Here is a 17,948-nt window from a genome sequence, read left to right as displayed (position 1 = left end):
TAGGAGTTGCAAAATTTTACTGTAGTATTATTTTTGTCCTTATTTATTAACTGGTATACTTTGTAAAGAGAAACCATCTCATTAATAATTTGATTACCTCAGGTACAGTTAGTATAGGAAAGGCAGAATAAAAGCTTGCTTCTATTCATATACTTACCAGCCTTCAAAATAATGAATTGGACCCATACAATCCTCAAAGGTGACTGATGGATTTTCTTTCCTTTTTATTTTAGTATCATTATAAAATCATTTCTTTAAATATATTTGATGTGTTTTAATTCATCATAACTGTTATCTTTACTCATGCACAAATTAGTCCATCTTTAGCCAGTGACAACCCACTCAAGTTGGTTCCTGAGTCTTTTCGAAACCACCTTCCCATTGTAAATCAGCAGTATAGGCACGCTAAGAAAAACCCTGGTTATGGAAAAACAGTACCATCTTATTTCCTTTAAAAAAATGAAAGGAAGACAAAGATAGAGACAGAGAGATGGAGAAGAAATGTATTGATTAGAAGAGAATTAAAACACACACCTGTTAGGATGGCTGTTATAAAACACGCACACACGCACGCGCACGCACGCACACACACAGGCACATACACACACACTTTGGTACAAAGATGGATGGTCCCCAGCAGATTTGACCCCTCTGCTTCCACTGACCCCTGGAGCCCAGAATTTCAAATATCCTGATCTTGTGCAGTTTCTCATTTCAGATTTTAAAAATAAAATTCTATTGCTCATCTTTAAAAAACCAGAAAATAATATGCATTGGTGAATGTGAAGAAATTGGAACTTTGGTGCATTGTTGATGGGAATGTAAAATGGAATTACTATATCATCCAGCAATTCCACTTTCTGGCATGTAACTAAAGGAATTAAAGGCAAGGCATTTAAGAGATATTTGTACAACCATATCATAGCAGCATTATCCACAAGAGCCAATCAAAGTGGCAATTCAAGTTTCTGGCAATGGATGGATGGATAAACAAAATGTGACATATACCTGCAAAGGCATAGTATTCAGCTTTAAAAAGGAAGAAGGTTCTGACGCATGCTACCATGTGAAGAAAACTTGAGGACGTTATGCTAAGTGAAATTAAGCCAATTACAAAAAAATAAAAGCAAATACTCTGTGATCTACCTATGTGATACCCAGGGTAGTCAAATTCATAGAGACATAAAGTAGAATGGGGTTGCTGGGACCTGAGAGGAGGGAGGAATGGGGAATTAGTGTTTGATGAGCATTGAGTCTCAGTTATGCAAGATGAAATAAGTTTTGGAGAGAGATGGTGGTGATAGTTACACATTGTGAATGTACTTAATACCTCTAAAATCTACACTTAAAAACGGTTAAGATGGCGGTGCCTAGGTGGCTCAGGCGCTTAAGCGTCAGGCTCTTAGTTTTGGCTCAGGTCATGAACTCATGGGTCATGGGATGGAGTCTCACATCAGGCTCTGTGCTCCGCCGGGAGTCTGCTTTGAGATTCTCTCTCTCTGCTCCTCCTCCCACTCATTGAGTGCTCAATTGTGCACGTGCTCTCTCTCTCAAATAAATAAATAAATCTTTTTAAAAATGGTTAAGATGGTAAACTTTATGTTATGGGTATCTTACCACAATTTTAAAAAATTATGATATAACAAATTGCAATATTATTTGGATCTGGATTCAAACTCTGTTAAAAAAAAAAAAAGATAGGATAACATAGTTTGCATTCCCCAAGGTCTTGAGATGTCACTACAGAAAACAGAATTGTGGGAACAGGGGAGTATTACTGGGAAGGAAAAAAAGCTGATAGGAAGGTACATTAGGGAGGTGGCCTACACGTAGGGGCTGATTCACCCAGGGCCTCTGAGAAGTACATGACAAGCTGCCGAGAATTGTCTTCTTGCACAACAGGAGGTCGAATCCTAACCCACAGACTCCTGCTCCCTGTTTGTGTAGTGTCACCCCTGGGTTTTTATGACCCACACCTTGGGGGTGCATTATGCACTCTGTGGTGTGTTGGTTCCTTTGGCGCAGAAAGACATGGACCTCAGGCTTAGAGTAAGAGTGCCGGCAGGAAGGAGCCAGAGCTCATGTGAAACTCTGAGGCTGAATTGGAGGAGGCGGAGACGGTGTGACCTAAAGACCGTAAGGCCTTTCCCACGGAGGACCAGGCAGGAAGGAAGGATATGGAGTGCATGTCGATGATGCGGAGGGATGATCGTTAACTTTTTTTTAGATTTGATCACTATATCATGGTGTGTTTAAGAGAGGGAAAGAAAATTCTTATTTTATGGATACATTTTGAAATATTTACAGATGAATTAATAAAATATCTGGGATCGGCTCCAAAGTAAATGGATAAGGGTACTTCCCTACTTCCATGGGGAAAACAGAAATAAAATTGGCCGCAAGTTAATACTTGTTGAAACAAAGTACTAAGTACATAGGAGTTCACTATAATATTCTTTCTATTTTTCTGTGCGTTTAAATGTTTCCATAGTAAAAACTTTTATTTTAATGTAATTGTTTGACAACATTCATAAAGATAGCCTCCTAAATTCACTGGGATCAAAATGTATCTGTCTGGGTAGCCTGTTTTTGTTGGCTAGTCGTGAAAATTATTTTCCATTCTCAAATTCTGAAGGATTTCTGAAAAAAGATCATTTCCGTCTACAAAGTTAGAAAATGTTTGCAATTAAACTCATAACTAGAGAGATTTTAAAATGTTAATTGCTCCTGTGGTGTAATTATTTACTACCTATACTTTTTTGTTTCCTGCTGCCATAAAATACTGTTATGATTTAAAGTTGACTCTTCCAACACCGTATCATTCACTCTAGATGGATATAACAAATCCTGAAATAAGAAAGACAACAGGCAAGGCTCTGTTGCAATGTGGCCACAAGCTACAAAAACGAAGCGCTCTGTGATGAGAAACCCGAATCTACTATAACCAACTGCATGTGCTGCTTCCTCGAAAAACTTACCAACGTGTCCTCAAAGTCAAAGGGATGTTTTGCATTACCTTTCCTGGACAATTTACTGTTCCGAATTACGGCATTTCACCTATCTCTACATTCGTGATGGCTCTTTGGTGGTACAGCAGCAGGAACCAGCTGCTGCTCGCTGAATCTAGAAAGGAAATGATCGAAAGGATGCAGGATAACTTCCAATGTAAGGAGAGGCTGACCAAGCAGCCGACAAGGGACAGAGACCTGCTCCACGTCAGATATGGTGGCAGCAGGAACCAGCGCTTGCCATCTCAGGGCACCACCCCCAGAGTGAATAGCCTAGAACCATTTCCAGGCGTTTAGTCCCTCTGCTCAAGATTCTTTTCCCCAGAAGTCTTCGGATGGTATAGGTTGGGCCAAGGCCCCTCACTTGGTCTTGATGGGCAATCCCAGCATGGTTGTACCCATACAGAGTTGTACTTCCCTAAAGCAAAACAGGGCCAAAAAGAAGGAGATTTGAGGGTGGGGGCTGCGCAGGCAAAAGCAACAGAAACCTTCTCCTATCTGCCTCAGTGGACTCCAAGAGGTTCACCCGCCTCAGTGTCCCCAGAGCACGGCTCAGTGCTGGCTGGGCAATGTGCAGGCAGATGCTAACCCTGGGCCACAGCAGACATGCCAGAAGCCTGGACCTAGGATGTGGGAGGGCAGTGCCGTCCAGTACAACTCGACAAAGTTAGATGTGTTAGATGACAACAGAAAAACCCAAGCAGTTTAGAGCCAAACAGAGCTGGGATGGGAGGAAGAAACGAGAGAGAAGCACACTTTAGGACCGCATTACTCCAAAGCAGTCGGAAGCGACACACATCCCTTCAAACAAAGTTTTGATAAAAGGAAAGAGCAAGGTGCTGTGTGTACACATATAGCAATTAGACAATTTGTTGATTGATCACTTGAGGCCATACGCTGACTTGTATGTGGAACCCCCGACATGAAGACGAAGTTACGGTGTGAGACTCTGCCAGGAGGGACTACAGTATTTCCCACTCTGTGTGCAACGAACTATTGATCACGTATTGACTTGGTAGATACGTTCCTACATATCTTTGTCAATATTATCATTTCTGAACACGAAGGGCAGCAATATTTTGCCATGAGTATGAAGGACTACCATATACTGCAGAAGCACAAGTAGACAAGAGGCATTCTTTATGGAAACTGAGAATGTTATACGAACAATTATATAAAATCTGTCAGGGCCTTGCCATGTCTAAATCAACATTGTATCTCATTAATATTAATATTCAATTTATGAAAAGCTGCAAGTACAAAGGTCTTTTTAAATGCAGGTAGCTTTAAAAGCAACATGCACGCAGGAATAAATATTGTCTCACACTCCATTCATGCAAATGTGATTATATACAATGCACAAAAATAATTTTGCACCAGAATATACATGAAAAGTAAGTCACTGAAATAATGTTCCAATTCTAAGGTAAGCATCAATAAAAATGCTGGCTAATTCTAAAACAACCAAAACGTCCTTCTCCTGCACAGACACAGAACCACGCAAACACTAAGGAGAAAGTTAGAGTATATATTATCAATCAGTGGCTTTTTCTGGAGAGTTAAATACTTCTGCACTTTTCTAATTATTTCTGTTTCTCTACAAAGATGCCTGATCAGCTGGTTAGATCAAAGTTGTTCAATAATAGCCTTCTTAGATAACAAAGACGCTGGCTGGACAAACCCATATTCCAAAAGTGCATCCCTTCTCTACTAATTGTGTTTTATTTGAAAATGGCTTCATGGTCTCAGTTCAGAGCAGTCCTAAATGTCAATTCTTCAATTTGAGCCAATCTTCCAAAGAAAAACTTTTCTTTAGAGAAGAGAAGAATAAAGGAGAAAGAAAACCTTTCCCACATAAAATACGCTCCAAAAGTGATTGTTGAATGAACAGTGTCGGGAATCCCACTGAAGCCTACACTGCTACCACATTTCAGAAAATTCTGTCTGGACATCTCAGGGACGCTGGTAAGGAGGACCTGACAAAAATTTATTTGCTCCTGGGGATGAAGAACTTTCCAGAGAAAGCCATCCTAAGGCAATAAAAATTGCCCCCAAACAATGACTCAGTTGCTGAAGAGAGGACCCATGTGCTGGCACATACCTCTTTCCATTCCCCATCTGGCACCCTGGAGGAGAGAGGACAGCAGGTAAAACCCAAACGTCGCATTTCATGCCGTGTTCATATGTAAATAAAGGATTGAGAGAGAGGTCCCATGCCCCACTTTGCCTCAGTGTATCCTGCAGGTGGGCCATGACAGGGCTCTGTCTTGTCCCCTGTATGTCTTTTGGGGGAATGGATGGGTGGGGGGAGGCTGCAGTACATGAATGGGAAAGCAGAGCAGCCACGAGGCCAGGCATGTTGCAGGCACATGTGGAAATCCCTGAAACCTCCATTTCAGAGGAGCACAGCATGTGGCTTGAGCAGGTGTTAGTGAGAGCCCGTAAAATCCAGGATATTAATGATTATGTGACTCCATTGTACCTAGAGATTAACAAGCCTGACTCAACTCAAGGAACAAACAAACCAATAAGCCCTAGTCGCTTTAAAGCACTTTTCCCTTCACAAGATTTGACTTCAATCAAAATTAGAAGACTGTGATGTCACAGGAGACTGTGATGTATCAGCTTAAAGGACAACAGTGGGAAATATCTGGGTTTATCCTGGTCAATGGTATGTGGCAATCATCATTTTTTCTTTGACTCCCACGGTGCAGTAAATCAATCTAAGCAACTCCTAAGCTCCTTAAAGATTTGCTTGATCTTTATTTTTAAATATGCATTCTGGATCGTTTCTTTCCATCTTTTTAATGTCATCTTGTCCCATCATATCTGATAAGCAAAAAAATTAACTCAGGTTGACATCCTCCCTACCAGAGATGCAGAGCTATTGAATTAACTAAAGATGGCTCTAAATACCAGCCTTTAAATGATAACTGATCTGCAAAAAGCAAGCATTGTTTCTGACATGCCATGTCACATTTCTAACTCTTCACTCTGCATTGCGCGACATCCTGCAATGTCAGCTAACGTGGAAAGCAGCCGTACACAACAGGACGGGGTGACTTAAAATTGAATGAAAGCCACTATTCAGGCTGAGTACCCATTCTATGTCATCCATTAGGAAAAATAAAAGGGCAAAGAATGAAAGGTTATTTTCTAGAACCGTTGTTTAAAATAAGCTATGCCTCCTTGAACACTTACAACATAAAATGTATCTTTCTTCTCTGTATCTTTACTCCATAATTTATTATTGTGAAAGCCAATTTAAAAGATAAATCCTATGCCATTTCCCTAATCAACTTGCACTTACCCATGTTGTCACCCCCATCCCATAATATAGTTTCTGGCTTGAAATCATGGGCCTTTTAAAATTCTGGAGTTGGAAAGGACCTGGGAGATCATAAAGGTCAACCCATTTACTGTGCTGATGGGGAAACAGAGCCAGGATGTAAAAAGATTTGTCCAAAGTCACATTGCTAATTAGTGGCAAAGCTCCTGCTAGAACCTGCACCCCCTTTCAGCCAGCGCCTTTCAACGGCACCGTGCCGGGTGAGAGCTGCTGTGAGGGAATGCGGGAGGGCACCTTGAGATGATTTACAGCAGCATAAACAGCAGACAATTAGGTCTAACAGGCTCTGATTGAATTTCTGCTTTATTTTCATTTCTTGTCACATTTCAGTGTTTTAAAAGAGTTTGCTATTTACGTAGAGTGGTCAAGCACTCCCGTGAATCTATTAAAATATGCTGTGTAATCAGCCAAAACTAAAATGAATGGAAAGCCCAACGAAAGACCGAAGAAAACAAGGGAGAGGGAAGGAAATCTGGAGAGGAGAGAGTACTGTTGCCACTGGCTATTCCCATTTCTGATGATGAAACCAAGGATCAGAGCCATTAGCTTGCCCCATTTATCAGATCTCCTCTCCACCTTTCTAACAAATGGCTGACAACCAGACCTTTCACAACTTCTTCTCAATTGCCTTTCCCAGATCGATGGCCCTTATGCCAGACTTAACAGTTCAAGTTGGGTGGTGAGAAAAGGACAAAGAGTGGAATCATATCCTAGAAAGGTACTTCTGAAAGCTGGCTGTATCTCAGGGGTAGGAGAGACCCGCAAGGAGAGATTCCAGGAGAGCCACGATCTCCCTTCTACCACCAAGGCCTGAAACAATAACCGCTGCTTTGTGCTAAGGAGTTTTGTTGTGTGCGCACATCTTGCCCGGACTGAGGATTGTGCGTGTTACCTTCCACATTGCCCTCACTAATGCATTCAACCAAATCCAGTGTGTCTCTGCCGCTCGGCTAGACTCCCTTAGCTCCGCAGCCGTGGCACTCATTTCCAACTTTGTTTCCCCGTGTGAGTGTGCATAAATCATTGCCTTATGTAGCAAAACAAGATACCCTCCCTTTTTGAAAATGGAGCCGTTTATCCAGTGTGGGGCAGCTGGCCCTTCCCTGCCCCGCCACGTCTCTGCTCCCTCAAGCGCAGCCTGTCAGTGATTCACGTCTCCGTAGGAACTGGACAAAGGTGTCTAGACCTAAAAATCTGAACAGTGCTCTCTGGTGACCTTTTTCCATATCTCGGCCTTCCAGTTCTCCTACCAGTTGTTCTGCCACCCTTCCTCAACTGAAAAGCATTCTGCCTGACCCAGGAGACAGGTGCAAAGAGGACAGGCAACAGGGGGCTTTCTCGCTGTTGTTCCTTGACCTCGCACTCCCACTCCCACTCAACATGAAACACTGATGTTAACTTTAAAAGCTTCTTGTTCTCTTTGGCATTTTTCAAAAGCCTCCGTTCTTTCTGAGTCTTAACCTTCCTACCTCTCTTCATGAAGGTTCCCGCGTGTATTTCATGTTTATACTAGGTCATTTATTCATTCTCCCTTTCTTTGAGCACTTTTAAACCTGAGACAACCCAAGTGGTTGGTCCTCGGCCAGCCTCAGAGCCCCCGTGATACCACACTTTCTATCTGTTCTCCAGGACAGGCGTATTTACCTCAGAAGTACACTTTTCAGAATTACATTTTCTGGGTCTCCTTTTTCTCCTGAGTTACCTTGCCTAGTAGAGTCTTGGCGGCGCAGCGTCCTGAGGCCGGAGGGACCGTCACCTATTCCAGGAACTGAGACAGGAGACTGAAGCCAGGAAGGCATGGGTTTAGGATTTGGGCATCTTTAACCTTCAGCCTTTTGACATTAGCCCTGATAACAATTAGAATGACATCATCGCCTCTCCTTCCCCCTGCGAACACCTTGGAGCCACTTCACTATCTTGAAGGGGAAGGAAGAGAGAGGTCTCAGGACTCTAAAGGAGAGCCATTGTTCGCATACCTGATAGAAGCTTCGAGGAGAACCACTGGCTAAAGTGAGATTTTATATGCTCTGCAGGGACATGAGCAGCTAACGACCCCTTTATCACAAACAGCAGAGCTACCTATAACAAAGGGTGAGTTTTCTCATCTCAGGAAGTGAGTGCAACTAATCGTGTATGGGGGAAAGGCGCCTACATTTGCGCTTCTGCCATTCATGGGGGCCCCAATGTACTCTAAAATTTGCCCCAACTCCAAGCCCCATTTGGACCCAATGATTCATCATGGATGCTGAGATGTGGCAAGTGAGCAACAGCAACCTGAAGACTCTCTCTGCCCACCTGTGAGTCATACCTTCTGTCACCCGGCATCATGTGGCCTCTAGTCACTGACTCACCACTGCCAGGAAGGGAGCTGCCAGTAGAGACAGGTGTTCCTGCTGCTCCGTTCGATGTCACAGTGCCCCCAGACGGCTGTCAGAAAGGAATGACTGAGTACCTCACACCTCTCCCTCCCACCCCCAGCCTTGGCCTTCCCAGAGCCCACTTCCTCACGGCACGAGTGGAGAGCACTGCAAACACTCCACAGAGTCCTCACGGGGAGGGGGGCTCACCTCTCCAGTAGACACCACTTCAGGAAACCAGCCTGGCACCTCTGAGAGGAAGGACCCCGCAATGGAGAGCTTCTGCTCGCTTTAGGTTCTGTGGCTCCACACAGAAGAGGCAAGACCGGGAGCATGGTTTCAGTTGTTGTCAGAATTTTCCACAGTCTGCCAACGAGTGCTTTTACAATACTCATAATTCCAGTCCCTGGATGGGGAGGCCTGTACCGATTTGCATGGCTGCTTTTTAAAGATGAAACCCAAAAGGTGTATGTATGCTCCAACATGGCTGCGATTTTAGCTGTTCAGAGAACACAGCAAGATAAATAACCATGCCATGAGAAATTACAGCGTTATGCACTGCAATAAATATGACAAATGATAGGCCACATATTCATTGGCTCATAACAGTTGGCAGGCATAACCATCTGTAGATCCGAAGTTGAACTATTTGTTTTCTCTCCCTCAGCTCCCTTGATCTGTGTCTACCTCAGCTGGAACCCCTGATCTTTAAGGCAGCCTGGACAAGCTTGCGAAAACTTTGACTTTCTTAGGGTTTAATTAAGAAATACAGGTGTTGCCACAGAAAAGTCAAACCTTTCTGTGTGTATGAGAAAGAAAACACAACAAGAGATCTCATGTCCCTCTCTTGAAGTGGAGAAGTTTTTACTTGCAAAGAATCTGAAAACAGGAGAGGCAAACCTAAGGATAATTAAGAAAAATGATGGTGTTTGTGGCCACAGAAGAAATAAATCTTCTGTGTCTCTCGTTTATTTATTGATTAAACAAGGAACCCTACAATGGATTGAAGCTCTTGCTTTTGTCACTAGAAAGGTAACACTGAAGTCCATTATTTCATTATGTGAAATGCTAATCTATATTTCTCATTTAGAATCTAAATCCTCTGCTTGGTTGAAATCTCAGCTTACACCACTGATAAGAGAAAGCCTAATGAGCCCTAATGTCGCCACAGCAAAACTTGCCCAATTACACCAGCTGTTCCATTAAAAAAGTACACTGTGAAAACTTCTCATGCAGAATCTTGACGGTTCAGAGTTGAAAAATCCATGCCAAGAAAAATCAGATTTTTAAACAGGTGTCTTTCTGAGCAGAGCTACTTCCTGCCTTGATTCTCCCTTCTTAGCCCTGTAGGAGGATATCTGGAAGGGTTTCATCAGAAAGGCAGACAAAAGGATTTTTCAGACAGTGCAAGGCGCTAGCAAAACTCCCTGTAATAGAAACCTTTCCCCGGTTACTGTTGCGACCTGGGAGTGAGGCGGCTGAGCAGGACAACTGATTCCTGATCGTTACGCATTTTGTCTTTTACATGACTGTTTCCCTTTCAGCACTCATTAAAATAAAGCAAAATGACCATACCCAAGAGCAAAATTCTTTCTTCCTTCCTCACACAAAAAACACGGAGCCAAAGAGTCCTCAAGGGCAGATTTTGGAAAAACAAAACTGCAGGGTTATGAGAGCCTTCTGCTACCATTTCTTATCCAGGGAGCACACCATCAAATCAACATTGCCACAGTAGCATAAATCCATTTGGTAGTATGAACTGACCAAATGTGCACTGAGCCCCTTCTACATACACAGCAGCAAGCCGAGTTGTGGGACGATGCGGGGAGGGGCTACAACTAAAGCAGACATGGCCCACTCTTTACAGCTTCCGGTCCATGCAGACAGAGCGTTCTGATGCAGGTCAGACAGGCCTCCATGGTGCATGAGGGACTCAGACAGCGCTGGGGCATCAGAGGAGAGAGACTCAGCTGGGAGAACAGACGAGGGAAGGTTTCCTGGAGGAGATGGTCCTTGAAGAAAGGGACCACTTCAACATGGTGACATGGGGAAGTGGAAGGGCCCCCCAGACGGAGGAAGAAACATGAAAACATGAAAGCAGGAAGGTACCAAAGTGCTTTTGAGCCAAGTAGAGTGAGAAAATGAACAAAGTACCAGGCATGCAAGCAAGCATTGAAAATTGTTTGCTTAGAAATACTCACTGAACATTTCTCTTAGTTTATTTCTGACATGCTTCAAGGCACAGGGGAGACAGTAGTGAACAAAACAAACAAAATCCCTGCTCGCCCAGCTATTTCCTAGCTGGGGAAGATACGTACAACTATATAACATATCAGGTGTTTTTTAAAGTTATGCAAGTTATGTATATGCTTTCACATTACGAAATGATGGAAAGCAAGGGTTACAGAAGGTATTCCGGAGAATTTTTCTGCTAAGGTAACTCTTGAGCAGAAACCTCAAGTGAAGGGTGAACTAAGGGTCTGCTTTGGAAAATAGAAGTCCCAGCTATAAGGTCAACCTCTCCAAGCCCGACGAGGGGTGAATTGCAAAGGTGTGGCAGCTAATTCCACTGAAAGCCTTAATGCCACTGTCTCAGTGGACTTTTTTTTTTTTTCACCCAGGGCTTCGGGACTCCGGTTTCCCCTATTCACAGCGAAAATGTTTCAAGGTTAAAAAGCCAACTGCACTCCCCTACTTCTCTGGCTAATGTGAACTATAAAAAGCAATAATGTGGTCTTTGTGTCTAACAGCCACATCTTCTTTCCCAGTAAATTCAGCATAAAACTTCTCCAAGATGATAGATGAAGAAATGTGTGCTAGCAGGTGCTGCCCGTGCTGTCAGGCAGCCGAGAAGGAGCAGGGAGTGACTGGTGGCCATTCCCTCCCCATAACCAACGCTGCTCCTTCCTGTGACTTAGGGACAGGGCCCTCCTGGATTCGGCCCAGCGCCCTCGCCCTCACCCTTGCCCGCCCCAGTTTAGGTAGCACTCTGATTTTCATTTTTCCCCCAGCTTCGTTTTATTATTAACACACGTTAGCATGTCACGGGAGAGGTGTTTTCTGGATGGCTCAGGTGTCTCCACAGTCTCACAATTGATAACTCCTTAAAATCACCCAGAATGGCTGCAGCACAGCCTCGGATCAAACTGAACAGACAAGAAAGACCATATTTCCAAGTGCCTGCAGCAACCTCTAGGTCAGGTTCCCTCTCTGACCCAAAAATCAAAAAGGAAGGGAAAGAATCCAGCAGCCTAATGTGAGGAGAAATGCAAGGTGATGTGTCAGAAATAACAATGCAGGTCGAGTGGCATTTGTTGCTGCTGAAAGTGACAAGCCACCCGCCTTCCCCCATAACCGCTTTTGCTCCTCCAGGAAAAACAATTGGCTGTCAGTCATTATCTTTCCAGAGCAGTAAAATATGAAGATTTTTCCTATTATGAAATGATGGCCCCATCGTGAAATAAGGTTGAGCATTTTCTCTCTTGCTACGTGGCATCGTTTTTTAAAAACGGCAATTATTCACGTAACACTTTATATGGTTTTCAAGCTTTAATGTACGTATGAATCACCTGAATCTTGCTAAAAATTAGAGTCTGATTCAGGGAGTCTGGGGTGTGGCCTAAATTCTTCATTAGGAGCTCACTCCTAGGTCAAAGGCTGTTGGTCTGCCAATCACATTTTTCGTGTTGCAAGACAGTAAAGAGTGTCTTCAAAATTATAGTTTTGATTACTCTGTATTTTGTTTTGCTTTATAGAACATGCCAATTTCTACTAGATTTGGGTTTTGATCAGGACCCTTGCTCTACCAGTGCTTGCAAGTTCTCTGATGACAGCATTTGAATATATTGACTTTTTAACAATTATGGTTGGTCATGTATTACCGTTCCCAGTGTTAGCTGTATTCTTTACAATTCATGCTCTGCATTTTATTAATGCGTAAGTCACTATGCTGATGAGTTGAAGTGCAGAAATTTTCTTTCCTAATTTTGGAGAGAGTTAGTAACTAAATCCGTTAGAAATCCAGTAAGCAAGAGTCTATTTGTTTAAAAAATACTGTGGTTTTTTTTGGAAAATATTAAAGGCATATCACCTTTCTAGGGGCAAAAAAAAACAACAACTGCTATTTTCCTTGTTCCTTCTTAGAAGGAGAGTTATGAAAAATCATGGAAGGGAGCTTAGAATAAAATTAATTTTTACATTTTGATTCGGATCCTGTAATTTCAAAGAAAGCCTTTGAAGATAGACTGATTTTGATAATTTCCTGCATTCCACTTAACATCACCTGGAGCCAATCAAGAGAAATCAGAATATCTCGCTCTGACATTTGGGTGTGAAGCAAAAACAACACCTTTGTATTTTAAACTTCACTGTTTCTGAAAGTGAGAGGTTGAGAGGCGGAGAGGTTGAAAGTTCTGGCTTCATCCGTGCACATCAGAAGAGAACACAGCACTCGGCCCACAGATAAATTCAAATCAGACTTGCTAAGCTGGTAGTTCTGTCTGAAACCCTCGTAAGTACAATCTGTTGATCAAGCCGAAGTGTATCCTGTAGTTCGTTCCGCATACAAACATCCTCTTACGTCTGTAGCTGAGAATACTTTATTTCCTTAAAACCCATGCCAATTTTAAGATTGTCAATTTATTTTCAAATTGCAGAGAGGGGATGGTAGTTGAGCATGCAGGAGGATATATTGCTCAATTGTCATTTAACCATAGATTAAATGTCTGCATAAAAAAGGAATGCATTTTACAATTTTCAAATTGATGAAAGTTTTATGGGGAGATGTAATGAGAATAAGGATGTATTTTATGCAGGAGGAAATGCTGTCTGGCACTGAGAACCATAGATAAGGATTTAAGAGTCTGGGATTGAATTGGTGGCATCACAAAAGGTGCCTTCAGGCATGGATGCTCCAAGGTAGGTCAAAAGAGCAACCACGGAACCATAAAGGCTCACTGCTTCCTTTGTAACCTCAGAGACTCTGGGGCTCCCAGGTGTAAGGAGAAGGCAGGATCATCTCAGATCCAGCTGTGTGAAGCTGGGCCCAGACTGAAAGGAGTGTAACATAGAGAAGAGACGGCATACCATGGTGGTCAGAGGCATGGATTCCCCAACCGGATTGCCTGCATTGGAATCCACTTTCCAGCTGTATGACCTTGGGCAGGTTACTTACCTGCCTATGCCTCAGTTTCTAAACTATTCAGTGAAAATAAAAATAGTATTTACCTCGTAAGATTGTGTTGACAGTTAACGAGTAATATGCGTCTGATGCTCAGATCAATCCCCGAGGTAAGCATAGGCACTTTGCGTTCATTAAATAAATGAGTGAATAATCAAGCAAAGTGGTCGAGGCATGTATTGTCTAGATTCATATTGCTCAGTTTCAAATAACTCTGCCACCCTACCGCGTGAATTAGTAGTCTAGCCGAAGACTAGGTTACTCATACTTGTATCTCCCATGGTATGAGTCATCTTGGGCCAGATCCTAGCCTATCCGGAGCTTGGTTTATTCCCACACAGCACACTTCCCAAGGTTGACGTATAAAGTTATCTCCCCCCTACTAGTCTTGTCTGCAGATTCGATAAGTGTGTCTTTAACTCATTGAAAAACAGTAACCAAGAAAGGTCCAAGGAAAGAAAACAAAACGAAAGACCCTGTGGTATCCTGGTGGTAATCTTCCAGGTTGGTGTCCACGCACTCATCAACCCTGTCTAGGCGTGGCTGTTCATCCACTATTACTCCACTTCAGGGTGCTGTCGTGCAGCCCATATTTGGCTATTTAGTTCACAAAAATAGTCTTTTTTTACTGCGTGTTTCCTAACACACACTACATGATGATAACACCTTACATCTACGGAGCACGCTACTATTTTGCAAAGCCTTTCACATCCAGTATTTTATTTAACTAGACATATTGTAAGAAAGTCATTTGTCTTTGAAGAAGCAACTTTGAGGAAATTTCCAAATTTAATTCAAAAACATACTTTCACTGCTAACAGAAGTTATTATCGAAAACAGTATTTCCATCGGTGATTCCTTTTAGGTGAGAGACTGTAGGCAGTGCGTCTCTGGATGTTTGCTGCAGGGGGCAAAGCCACCCCGACATTAAAATATTTCTTTGTGTTCTCTCCTCTCCTCTTCTCTCTGCTTCTACCCCAAGCCCTTGTTGCCTGTTATATTGAAAACATCTCAATTTAAATTAAAAGAAAATTCTGTGTTTTCACTTGTTCAAGATCTCTACGCGTTTACCCCGAGAGTAGCTTCGTCTGTAACTACCTTTCCTTGAGCCCAGTCCCCCAAGAGAATGTGCCTGCTGCCTCATCCACGCTTAGTTTGTAGGGCCTGAAAGTTAGTATTCCCCCAGAATCCCTAAATCCACGTCCTGTTCTGCCTATGATCTCCTGGCCCAACACTTACTTAATTATTTATGACTTGGACTTCTCTTTTATTTCATTAAATGAGTAAATATATAGCTCACCCACTTTCCAAAAGCATCTGAGGTGACTCAAAAACACATGAGCGCTTGGGGAGTTCAAAGAACAACCAAGTTGGGCTTCCCAGGTCTTACTCTTGCTGTCCCACAGCTGCTTCTGTCTTGCTTCTCCTCACACACTGCATACGGAAATCAGTCACTTCCCTTGGATAATTATGGTCTTAATCTCACTCTGTGAAGTGAATGCAAACTTTGTGGGCCCCAGAATCTTCTCAACACCCATTTTCTCTACTCTCCCCAGCCTGGAATCCTCCATCTCAGACAAACAAGCCCCTGGAGACTTCATGTGCCTGTTCTCCCTCTCCTGCCTTCATACCTGTCTTTAGGAGTTTCTTTTATTTATATAACAAACATTTACATCAAGTTCTTAGTCTGTACTGGTCCTTGTTCAAAGTGCCTTATATAGATTAGACCCTTTAATGCTCATAACAACACTCATGGGTAGAATTATTATCTATCCTACAAATGAGAAAACTAAAAGAGAGAAAGTTAAGTGGCTGACACAAAAATTTCAAGCCAAGTGGCACAGCCAGGATGGGACCGGGGCGACGGGGTATAAATCTGTGCTTAACTGGATTCTGCCTCCGCTCGACTCTCTGTGCAATGCGTATTGATCTTCCTGAAGCCCCCTTGAGCTCCTACGAGGTCAGAGCACCTGCTACTCCGCTATCCCAAGCATCTCCGAAGCAGTTGAGCTCCTGCAACATAGGATCCAGTGGCTGGTGACCCACTGGCATGAAAAAATAATAATAATAACTCAAATTCATTGAGAGTGAGCTTCATGGACCCCAGTGTTGCTGTATTCTGTGAAGAATGTAATTTTTACATTGATACTCATGAACACTGTCTCAATTCAGAGATGTAAATCCATTGTTTAGATTTGAATGAAACCGAAATAAAACTACATGCTAGACTGATAACAAAAAAATGTTTTCCCGAGTTCTTTTTTTTTCTTCTAGGGAAAAGGCACAACCCGTGTAGGAAAATACGGAGGAAGACAGTTTTACAAGAAATGACAGTGCCCACATCTACTTAGTAACCATGTTCTTCTCTTGCACTAACCTATAATGGTAAAACTCCCAAAAGCATCCAACAATTACACAGACCTTCTGTTTCACCAGTCCAAGTATTTTCAGCTCAGGCTTTTGTATTGTTTTTATTATTTCATACTGCCTAATAAATTACCAGCAATGTACTGGCTTAAAATATTTTTAATCTGGAGCACCACATGATCAGTGAAGGATAGCAAATTTCTGTCAAAATAACTCACCCCCATCGATTTTGCATGAAACCAGGCTTTGCCTAGTATTATCTGGCTCTGAAAGAAAAAACAGGAAAAAACTTTAATCTTTCCCTACTCCTCTTTTCCCTTCCACCAACTCCACTGCCTGTCTCTCAAGAAGATCCTCCCTATCTCCACGACTATCACGAGAGGGGGAAAATGCTTTGTGCCACTTGAGAAGCAAATTCTTTCCAAATGAATAAGAACTGAATATTAAAACAGGTTACTTCACACTATAAGAATGTAGTGCAAGTTTTCACTTCTCAAGGACTCAAAAAATTAAAAACGGAAGATTGGTGGAAAAAAATCATGGTATATTTTACCTTTACCATTTAAATATTTTCTTAAACTTGGGAAAATATTTTTTGTTGACATTTGGAGCATATGTTGGAGTTATAGTAAGTATTGTGTCATTGAATTTCTTCTTATCAATAGATGAAACCAAAGATTTCTCATATATTTTATGCCAGTCCTTAGGAGCTAAAACAGTAAGTTGCAGCCTGTATCCAAGGCATGGTTGTTGTTCAAGAATGCATTTGTGAAGGGTGGGAAGGATACACCTCAAACACTTAATTTTACAGACACTCTAAAATACAACATTAGTACAAGATTAAGGAAGCACCACAATAATTGAGTGAGGAATAGCTCATTCACTGTTGGGCAAAATGGCTATTTAGGGAGGAAAATGTCTTTGCCTATATCCCATATCAAAATGTACACATTTCCCAATTTATTATGGGGTTATAGCCCAATAAACCCATCACAAGTCGAAAATGCATTTAATACATCTAACCTACTGGCTATGAGATCTTAGCCTCACCCACCTTAAATGTGCTCAGAACATCTATATTTGCCTATAGTTGGGCAAAATCATCTAACACAAAACCAATTTTTATAATGAACCGTTGAATATCTCATGTAAATTCTTAAATATCTCATGTAATTTATTGAACACTGTGCAGAAAGCAAAAAACAGAATTGTCGTATGGATACAGAATGATTGTAAACATATCCATTGGGGATCCTTGTGGTCACGGGGCTGACTGGGAGCCGCAGCTCACCTCCACGGCCAGCATCTCAACACAGTATATTACCACACATCGTTAGCCTGGGAAAAGATCAAAATTCAAAATTTTATGTCTGGTTTCTACTAAATGCACATGACTTTCATGCCACCATAGTCAAAAAATCATAACTTGAACCATTGTAAGTTGGAGATCATCTGTATTTAGAAATACACATTTAAAAAATTAAATGTAAAAATGTTAAAAATATATAAAATACATGAAAAAATACAAAGTAAATATTTAATCCCTAAAAAGGCAAGAATTTCTAAGCAGCAGAAACAAATCATATGGATAATAGTTAGCTATTTTAATAAATCATTTTTAATTTTCAAATATCTAAAACTAGAATTACATATTAAAAATAATATATTGAGGAGATATCCGATAAAAT

The 17,948-nt window shown here is 41.9% G+C and overlaps 1 long non-coding RNA gene across 1 annotated transcript in view; it reads right to left on the bottom strand.

Annotated features, from left to right (window-relative positions):
* The window catches only part of LOC117801114, a 95,395-nt gene extending 80,106 nt beyond the window's left edge, over nucleotides 1-15,289 (bottom strand). The window contains exon 1 of the long non-coding RNA XR_004623546.1: nucleotides 15,194-15,289. This is a non-coding gene — a long non-coding RNA (uncharacterized LOC117801114). The remainder of the gene's footprint in view (nucleotides 1-15,193) is intronic.
* Between the last annotated feature and the right edge of the window lie 2,659 nt (nucleotides 15,290-17,948).

The sequence above is a fragment of the Ailuropoda melanoleuca genome, chromosome 2 (genome assembly GCF_002007445.2).
Source record: "Ailuropoda melanoleuca isolate Jingjing chromosome 2, ASM200744v2, whole genome shotgun sequence".
Taxonomy (NCBI): Eukaryota; Metazoa; Chordata; class Mammalia; order Carnivora; family Ursidae; genus Ailuropoda; species Ailuropoda melanoleuca.
This window is presented reverse-complemented; position numbering and strand designations above follow the sequence as displayed.